The sequence below is a fragment of the Megascapheus bottae genome, chromosome 8 (assembly GCF_031878675.1).
Source record: "Megascapheus bottae isolate mThoBot1 chromosome 8, mThoBot2.hap1, whole genome shotgun sequence".
NCBI classification, from domain to species: Eukaryota; Metazoa; Chordata; class Mammalia; order Rodentia; family Geomyidae; genus Megascapheus; species Megascapheus bottae.
In genome coordinates, this window is record NC_143516.1 from 54,103,315 (window position 1) to 54,113,552 (window position 10,238).

General features: G+C 45.9%; 1 protein-coding gene across 1 annotated transcript in view; it reads right to left on the reverse strand.

Moving 5' to 3' along the window:
- The window catches only part of Ankrd6 (ankyrin repeat domain 6), a 131,900-nt gene extending 122,676 nt beyond the window's left edge, over window positions 1-9,224 (reverse strand). Inside the window, exon 1 of the mRNA XM_090338433.1 lies at window positions 9,067-9,224. The gene's annotated coding sequence lies outside the window, so the exon portion shown is untranslated. The remainder of the gene's footprint in view (window positions 1-9,066) is intronic.
- Window positions 9,225-10,238: the final 1,014 nt, after the last annotated feature.

Here is a 10,238-nt window from a genome sequence, read left to right on the forward strand (position 1 = left end):
AGTCTGAAACAGTAGAGCAGTGGTCACTTTTCCAAGACACAAGAAAAGCCCAGCCCTAGAAGTCGGACAGGTACTTGGCACAGGGCACAAAGGCTGCCCTCAGACATGAAATGAGAACCCAGGCCCCGCTGGCAGCCAGACCTGCTCTCCTCTCTCTCGAGTCTGCCAGCCTTTCATGAAACAGACTGGCTCTGAAGGGCATTTTCATTGTCTACCTCCAGGCAAGGGCATTTGGCCAGGTTTGAAAGGTGGAGGACAGGGGTTTTCAGACACATGACTTAATGCTAACCACAAAGGAAAAAAATTAACATAAATAAGCAGGACAAAAGCAAGTTCAGTCTCAAGAACAACATTTTAAACTATTTTTCAGGTGGCTTGAGAGATCAGGCCTTACAGAGAATAGCAACACAGCTTCTCTTCCTGGTGCTAATGCAACCATTTTCAATCTTGACAATAACATGCCCACTGTTGAGCTCAGGAACCTGTGCTGTATGGACATAGGATATGCAAGAGGCTTACACTGAATGCCTGGTATTTCCTTCTAAATTTAGAATGCTATATAGCAGTTATCCCCATACCTGAATACCTAATAGCCTCTGATTTTGCTCTGTTTGTGTCTGTCTGTATAGGAACTGGGGCTTGAGCCCAAGACCCTGCACTGTTGGTTGGCTTTTGTTCAAAGATGATGGCGTCTTTCTTCTCATATCTATGAGATAAAGGTCTTATAGATATGTCTGCACCACTGGCTTCAAACCAAGATCATCAGATCTCAGCCTCCTGAATAACATGAACAACTGGTGGTTGGCCTGATTTTTCTTCTTTAATACAAAATCCGCCGATTATGACAAGGCTTCAATGTGCTCCTATTTGGGGGTAGTTTTCACTCTGATCTTAACTTTCATTAACATTAATAATAAACACACCTCACATAACTGAGACACTGACTTCCAACACTGCAGTTGGCTAGTACATTCAGAACGTACACTGAGTGCCTCTAAAGATTTATTCTTAGGCTCTTAAAGTAAATGTCCCTAAGATTAAGGAAACTTTAAAAGCTTGGGGTAGGAGGAGGAGGTAAGAAACTACACTGAAGTTCTGGGGCAAAATCAGATGCAGTATTTTATGTTCTCTTTTTAGACACATGAAAACACCATTACATTTAATACCATAAGTAAATTGTAAATACAGTGTTAGGGTTTCTGATTCTTTATAAAAGGGACAATTTAGAAAATTATCAGCTTAGGGTTTTAAAAGCTATATAGCGAAAACAAAGACATTGAAAAGTGTGAGGTCCTTTGATTCGTCAGGTTTTTATGCTTTAGTTTTTTGTTTTGGGGGGTAGTTTCTTTGGCTCCATTTTTTTCATAGTGTATAAAAACCCAACCAGCATGATTATTTATCACTGGTTTTGCAGTGGTTCCAAAACAAAAGCTTCAGTGACAAGGATTCCTGGGGTATTGTGTGACCCAGTAAGCCATGGAGGGGGCGGGGAGCAGATGTGGAACTCAAGTGGTAGCATACAAGCTGTGATCACAGAAGCTGAGGGTCAGCACCCAAGCCCAGAGTTCAAGCCCCAATACAAGTACACAGAAAACAATTTAAAAAAAAATTTAAACCTATACTGAAAACCAGGCAGGCATGGTGGCTCACGCCTGTAATCCTAGCTACTCAGGAGGCTAAGATCTGAGGATCAAGGTTCAGAGCCAGCCCAGGTACAAAAGGACCAGAGACTCTTATCTCTAGTTAACCTCTAGAAAATGTGAAATGGGGCTTTGCTCAAGGGTAGAGCGGTAGCCTAGAGCTGAAGAGCTCAGGGACAGCGTCCTGGTCGAGTATAAGCTTCAGGACCCACAAAAAAAAAAAAAAAAAAAAAAAAAAAAGTAGACTGAGCCCCAGATAAACCAAGCACATTTGCTAAAACCCCGGCGGCAACTTTCTTCTAGTTAACTACAATTGGAAGCAAAGAAGCAGAAGTTTCTCCAGGTGAGCCCAGGCCTTAAACGATTTGATTTACGGGCTAAATCCACTGGGCTTCCCATTGGTTGCAAAGTCCCCTGCTAGGCAGGCAGGTGGTAATGCTGGTTGAGACAGGAAGACTATTGAGAGCTGCCAGACAAACTATTTTTAGGGCAGAAAAACAAGGTGCCACAGAGTCTGAGTAATATAATTGTGGACTACAGGGCCACTGGCCTGAAACACTGGCCTGGTGTTTAGAGTGTGCGCCTCCCAGATCCATGGAATTGCAATCCAGGGGGTGAGGCTGGAGGTCCTTGAATTTTAATAAACTCCCAGCATGCTGCTTAATGTATTGGCAAGTTTGAAAAGCAACAATCTAATGAATATATATATATATATGTCAGTCTTTATATATATATATATATATGCAGTAAGTTTTTACTAAGTATGTCTTTTAAAAAACAAAACAAATACTTGCAGATTTTATGTGCCATATAGCCTGCATTTTAACTGTGTTACTGTAGTCTTTTGTGTGAATTTTTTTGTGTGCAGGTACAGGGGCTTGAACTCAGTGCCTGGGTACTGTCCCTTAGCTTTTCTCTCAATGCTAATACTCAACACTTGAGTCACTGCTCCTGGCTTTTGTTTGTTAATTGGAAAAAAGAATCTCACTTTCCTGCCTTGGCTGGCTTGGAATCAGGATACTCTACTCTCAGCCTCCTGTGCAGCTAGGATTGAAGGAGTAAGCAGCTGTGCATGGCTCCTTGTTGTCTTAATGCATTTTAGGGCTGGTTCAGAATGTGGCTGGTAACCAGGTGTTTTCCAAGTACATGGCACAGATCCTTGGTTCAAACCTGAATACTACAAAATAAAAATATATAGACAATATAGAAAGAAATATGGATAATATAGAGGATTGAACATGGCTATGTTCTAATAAAACTTTATTGACAAAAACAGGCAATGAACTGGATTTGGTCTGTGGCTATAAATTGCTGACCTTTGATCTTCTACATCTCCCTACCTCCAATCAGGCAAGTGCTCTATCATGAAACTACATCTTCAGCCTACTGATCTAGACAACAGATGCCAACAAAGTGTAATAGATTCTGTCATCCCAAAATATGCCACTTTGGCATAAAGATTATTTGGATCTGAAGGCAACTGGAAAGAAGTAGAAGCAAGAAAAGGTCTCAGCCTCCCTGTAATCCTCCCTCACTTCCTAAAAGCAGGATGCAAATTTATACACAATGAGTTGACCTGTCTCTCTTGCCCTTTCTACTAGGAATGACTTCAATTTAGTCTTTATCTACCATTATTTTCTATATATTTGCCTTCTAATAACTTATAGCCCCTAAAGATCCAGTCCTAGGGGATGTGGATGTGGCTTAGTGGTACAATACTTGCCTAGCATGCATGAAGCCCTGGGTCTGATTCCTAAGTACCACATACACAGTAAAGGCTGGGAAGTGGTGCTGTGGCTCAAGTGGTAGAGTGCTAGCTTTCAGCAAAAAAGTTCAGGGACAGTGCCCAGGCCTTGAGTTCAAGCCCCAGCAATGGCAAAAAAATTTAAAAAAAGAAAAGATCCAGTCCTAGCCAGGCGCCAGAGGCTCAGGCCTGTAATCCTAGCTACTCAGGAGGCAGAAATCTGAGGATTATGGCTCAAAGCCAGACCCAGCAAGAAAATCCCTGAGACTCTTATCTCCAACTGAATACCCCAAAGCAGAAGTGGAGCTGTGGTTCAAAGTGGCAGGATGCTAGCCTTGAGCCCAGGCCCCCAGTTCAAGCCCCCCCACTCCCCCCCCCCCTGCCTAACACACACAAATGATCTGGTCCTTTCTCTTGATCACTTTGCTCTTTGTTAAAGATGGTGAAAAAACCAGAGTCCTTTATGAGTAACTCCTTAAATTTTCTTCCAGGTAATCTATCTATCTATCTACCTATTGATTGGTATAATTTTCTCTTGTTAATCTGTCTCTTTTTAGGGAATGGGAAGGTGGTACTAGGGTTCGAACTCAGGGCCTTGCATTTGCTAGGCACATTTTCTGTCACTTGACTAATACTCATTCCTTAGCCATTTTTGCTTTAGAAAAGACAGCATCTGGTCGTGGTGTTACTACCTCTGCTCCTGATTAGCTGGGATTCTAAATGCTATCTTTTGTCACAGTGTTCCTCAATGAGACCTTGGAGTAAAGGGAGGTTTCTTATATCTATCTGTCTATCTATCTAGTTATTTTTGGTGCCAGTCTCTTGAACTCAGGGCCTGGGTGCTGTCCTTGAGCTTTTGTGCTCAAGACTAGCACTCTACTACTTGAGTCACAGCCCCAGTACTAGCTTTTTGGTGAATGATAAACTGGAAATAAGATCTCATGGACTTTCGAGTCTGAGCTGGCTTTGAAATTGGATCCTCAGATCTAGGCTTCCTGAACAGCTAGAACTATAAGATGAACCACTGGTACCTGGACAGCAAATGAGTCACTCTATTAAAAAAAATCTGATTTTTTTTTTGTCAGTCCTGGGGCTTGAACTCAGGGCCTGGATGCTGCCTCTGAGCTTTTGTGCTCAAGTCTATTGCTCTACCACTGTGAGCCCCAGCCATTCCAGTTTGGGAGTGGTTAACTGGCAATAAGAGCTTCACAGACTTTCCTGCCCAGACTAGCTTTGAACCGTGATTTTCAGGTCTCAGGTTCCTGAGTAGCTAGGATTACAGGCAAGAGATACCAGTGCCTGGCAAAAACAACAGGATTTAAAAGATGGCAAATTAACCAGGAACAATGACACATGCTTATAATCGCAGCTACTTGAGAGGCTGAGGCTTGAGTCCAGGTGTTTCAGGCTAACCTGAGCTGCATAGTAAGCTCCCATTTCAAACAAACAAAAAAGTCACATGTTCATTATTTGAGCCCTTTCCTTTGGTAGAACAACCCAATCCCCACTATTAGTGGATAAAGTAAGCAGTGAACATGGCAAAATTTCTTCTGTTAGGACCTTCTATATGATCTTTTTTTTTTTTTTCTCATCAGTACTGGGGGCTTGAACTCAGAGCCTAGGCACTGCCCCTTAGCTTTTTCGCTCAAGGCTGGCACTCTACCACTTGAGCTACAGCTCTACTCTTGGCTTTTTGCTGATTAAATGGTGATAAGAGCCTCATAAACTTCCCTGCCTACACTAGCTTTAAAACACCATCCTCAGATCTCAGCCTCCTGAGCTAGGATTACAGGCATAAGCTGTCAGAGCCCAACCACATGATCTTTTCTTTCCCTGTCTTCTTCCCTCTGTCTGTCCAGTTAGTTATTAGATACTGGATATAGCCAAATAGCATAAATGTAGTTCAAGAAAATGGGATAAATAGTGCCAAAATTTTCAACATTAGTTTGCCATAAGAGAAAATACGTAAAAATGATTTGTATATTCTGTGACTATGGAATGTATTCCACAAAAGAATTTTCATTTTGAAGGAGAAAAATGTCTCACACTACTTGGTTGCCAGTAGCTTAAAGTTGTTTTAAACTCTTTTGATAACATTCATGAAGCCTTTGGGACATGCATATTCTTGTCCTCCGCTAATCTTCTTTGGCTAGAGTCTCCTTCCATCTTTTTCAGCTGTACAATTCTCTACCTAGTTGCATGACTGAATAAGTTAAATATGCTTCCTTTCCTAACAAACGTTGGAAGCTATATAGAGTTTTATTTGCACATTTAGGATTAAGAAACAATTATTTCTTATATAATGGTCTCATCCACACCTTACTCCATGCAGAAACATAATGTGTGTGTTTGGTAAATAAGTGAGAAATAAATTCTATGAAGGCTATTACACTTAATTGAAGAGTTAAAAGACTAGCTTAAGCTAGGTGCCAGTGGCTCATGTCCATAATCCTAGCTACTCAAGAGGCAAAAACGTAAGGATTGCACTTTAAAGGCAGCCCTGCCAGGAAAGTTCATGAGACTCTAATCTGTGTGTGTGTGTGTGTGTGTGTGTGTGTGTGTGTGTGTGTGTGTGTGTTGTTAACCTATTTGGGGTTTTGCTCTGTTTTGCTTTGGGGTTTTTTTGACACAGTTTTGTAGGGTTTTTTTTGGTTTTATTTTGTTTTGGTGACAGGCCTGGGTGCTGTCCCTGAATTTTTGTGCTCTGTGCTCAACCCTAGCACTCTAGCACTTGAGCCACTGATCTACTTCTGGCTTCTTATGGTAATTATTCAGAGTTAAGAGTCTCCATCTTTCCCATCGGGGCTGGCATCAAACTGCAGTCCTCAGATCTCAACCTCCTGAGCAGCTACAGGTATGAGCTACCAGCTAGTTTTGCATTTGAGATAGGTTATCTCTCCATAACAATTCAGGCTTCTACTGAATACATAGTTCAAGCTAGCCTCCAACTTCCCCCAGTCCTCCTATTTCAGCCTCTCAATCATTTGTAACACTCGCTTATTTGTATAAAATGTGGCTATTTATCCACAAAGGAGCTGGGCTCTGCTTCCAGCATAGCTCAGAACAGCGGCCTGGTAGGTATCATATTGACTGGTCCCCTTGTAACTAGGCTGGTGCCAAAGGAACAGTGGAAGTGTTTGGTAGAGTCAATGTGGAATGTCACTGCCATACTTCCTTCCCCTGTAATGACACTGAAGGCCACATGCTGGAGATGGTGGCATCTCAAAGGGTAAGGAATCTTGATCTCTGAGTGACATAAAGAACTACCCAGGAGAGCCTGCCCAACTTGGGACAGCTGATTTGGTTTTAAATAATAAACCTCCACTGGATTAAGCCACTGAGATTTGCAACCTTCCTCAACAGAATGTATGAATGTTCATGAAAGAGTTCAATTAGGGCTGTGCGCCAGTGGCTTACATCTATAATTCTAGCCACTCAGGAGGCTGAGATCTGAGGATCATAGTTCAAAGCTGGCCCAGACACGAAAGTCCCTGAGACTCTTATCTCCAGTGAACAACCAGAAAACCAGAAGTGGCGCTTTGGCTTAAGGTGGTAGAGTGAAAGCCTTGCGCTGAAAAGCTCAAACTGCAGTCCTCTGATTTCAGCCTCCCAAGTAGTTAGGGTTACAGGTGTCAGGTGTCAATTACCAGTGCCCAGCTGTTTGATAATTTTGGTGAAAACTGTACTGGCCAGGTTCAAGGGCTGAACCCACGGAAGGGACTGTCAGGCTCAACATGAGATCCTGTCCCCTCCTGTCCTATGGATAATGCTGGAGTTTCAGCTCTTGCTGGTGACAAACTGCAAGTCCTGTGGAAAAATTCATTTGAACAGGAAATGAGAGTGACTGTGTCCAGACTGCTCCTGAGCTGAGGAGCAGAACAGACACATACACATCCTGTTAGCGATTGTACAGATTTGGAACTACCCTAAAATACCTTTCTCTCATGTGCATTATTTTTCTCAAATGGCATGTAAATACTAGTTGTTTGTACCTACCTACTACTGACTAATCTGTGGGCACTGAGGAAAAAATTACTCAGACACTGAGGGTTCTTGAAGTCACAAACTGTTGCAAGATTCAAAGTAGAGAGTTATAAGATCACGCAGAAATAACTTGAAAGACCCACCATCACACTAACACAACCAGGGGAAGAAGAATTTGGGTCAAAACTCCTTTGTAAAGGTCAGTCTCAGTCTAATCTTTCAAACCCCATACAATGCCCTTTGGATGATTTGTACGAAAAAAATTACAAAGCATTTGTGCACCAATTATTGTTTTCCAACTCTTTGTTTGTTTGTGTGTGCACCTGTTCTAGGGCTGGAACTCACTGCCTCTGTGCCGTCCCTGAGCTTTCATGTTCAAGGCTGACGTTCTACCACTTGAGTCACAGCCCCACTTCTAGCTTGTTGGTGGTTAGTTGGAGATAAGTGTCAGAGACTTTGTTGCCAAAGCTGGTTTAGAATCATGATCCTAAGATCTCAGCCTCCAGAGTAGCTAGAACTACAAGACACAAACCACCTGGGACCAGCTTTGTTTCTGCCAGTTCTATGCTGGAAGAGAAGGGGCCTCTCCCACAGACACAGAACATGCCCCAGGAGTTAATGCCACAGGGAAGTTTGAAAGAGGAGCCTAGGAGAGAGCAGGCTGAGTATCCCAGCACCTGCCAGATGTACAAGCTTTTCGTTTGTTTGCTTTTAATGTTATTCTTAAAATCCTGCTTTTAACTTCAGAATGCTCCAGGATATTGTGGAAATGGCTTGTTTGGAAACTTCCCTTTCACCAAGTTCTATATAGTAGAAAAGCAAGGAGAAATCAACATGAACTCTACCATACTGGTTCCTAGGGGGGTGAGGCTACTCTAGATAGGTAGGTTAACAAACACCACAACCCCCCCCCACACACACTCACGTGAGCACTCACTCTCACTATTGCACTTCAGGGAAAATATTCTTGACTCGCTTTACGAAATTCAAATCCCTCTTGGATCACAAATAATTCTTCCTTTCCCCTCCGGGCCCCACAAATCTACCGGAAGCGCCGCACTCAAATCCCCAAGACAAGTGTCAGTCAAGCTCCTGTCTGACCCCAAACAGACTACCGGCTCGCGTCCCCGGCCCCAGGACATGCCACCCACCAACGCTTGGCCCCCCGGCTCCGGCGCGCCAGCCTCCCATTTCGTTGTCCTCCAGGCGTGGGGAGCGGGGACAGGCTGCTGGGACTCCCCAGCACGGTCACCCGCGCCGGTCACCGGCCCGCAGACCCTGCGGGCGCCGGCGGGGACCTCCTTTCCGCCCCGCAGACCGCCAGCCACGGCGGGCCCGGAGAGATCGTCTAACTCCACCGGCTCCGGGAGAAAGGGGAGGGGGACCAACCAGAGGAGAGGAAGTTCTCGATCCACCCACCCCGGCCTGAAGTTCCCTATACTAGAAGGGCGACCGAGGCCGGGCGATAAGGGAAGCGTCCGGGGGAGACACCCTCCTCCGCCCCGGCTTTCGGGGAGGCCGCAGGACCCGGACATCGCCTTCCACCGGGGGCTCCCCTCCCTAGCAGTCCGCGATCTGGGTGCGCTAGGGAGCCGCGCCCTCTCCCCGGACGTCGTCTCCCCCCTCCCCTGCATCAGAGGCACTGCGGGAGTGGGGGGCGCCCGGCCTCGGATTATGGGGACCGAAGGGATCCAGTACCTTTCTCGTCCGCGCCACAGAGACTGATGGCCAGCCACGGGATGAGGGGGGCGAGGGGAGACGAGGAGAGACTAGGGGACCGCTCTCGCTGGCTCAGAGGCCCCCGGGCCTCGGCGCCGCCTCCCGCCGCGCCGCCCGGCCGCGCTCCGGGTGGTACCTGTGGCGGAGCCCGGCGCGCCCCGCAGCGCGCACAGCCCTGGGACCCGCCCCGCTCTCCCTCCCCAAGCCTAACCACGGGCCGCAGCGCCCCGCCGCGGTGGGCCGCGGAGAGAGGGAGGCCCGGAGTCCTGGGGGGCTCGCCCGAGCCCTGCGAGGCCTTCTGGATTGTGGGAGAAGCCAGGCAGAAGTTGGTGAGGCTATGCGCGCAGGGGTCGTCAAGTGACATCTCAATACAGCGCACCCCGGTTCACCGAGGCCAGAGCTCCGCGGCTGCAACCACGACGAATGATCCAGACTCACTGAGGTACCTGGAGAGGGGAAATGAAGCCTTTATTCCAAATCGACTGTAGCTTGTCAGAACCAAACCACCCTAGGAGACAGCATTGTCTTAATCGGCTTTATTTATTTTTTTTTAATGAAAACATCGAGAAACAAGAGATCCACTAGTAAGATTTCCAGTTTGCCCGGTTGGCCTTGCCTCTTGGGGCTTATCCGTTTACTTCTCGCTTCATACTCGACCAGTCCCTAGATTCTGGTCCCTAAGGTGATGGTTGGAGCTGGCTGAGGTCTCTCCATCTGTGCCCCGCCCGAGGGGACAGCGAGGGGAGGACAGCAAGTGCCTGGCAACAGAACTCGTTGAAGCTGATTCAGTGGAAGAAGAATTTCCCACTATGTGGGTGAGAACTAAGACAAATGGCAACACCTGGCCACAGATTTTAGCCAAGGAATCGTAGTACACCTTGAATGTCGTTGTCATGAGAGATGTGGAGAGCATATTCTGTTGACAACCAGCGATCTGCCACGTGGTGGTGATGGTGACGGTGGAGTGAAGTTGGTGGGAGTGACAGGAGAAGCAGAGGTGGAGCTTGTGTATAATGGGCAAAAGGACAGTTTTGGAGAAGCTTTGGCATGCAAGTACTCTACCATTAGGGCATCTTAGGACTTCTTTTGGACTTTGGTCCCATTTCTGCCTTTCTTACTTTGCTTTTTTCCTTTTTTTACCTTTATTTTTT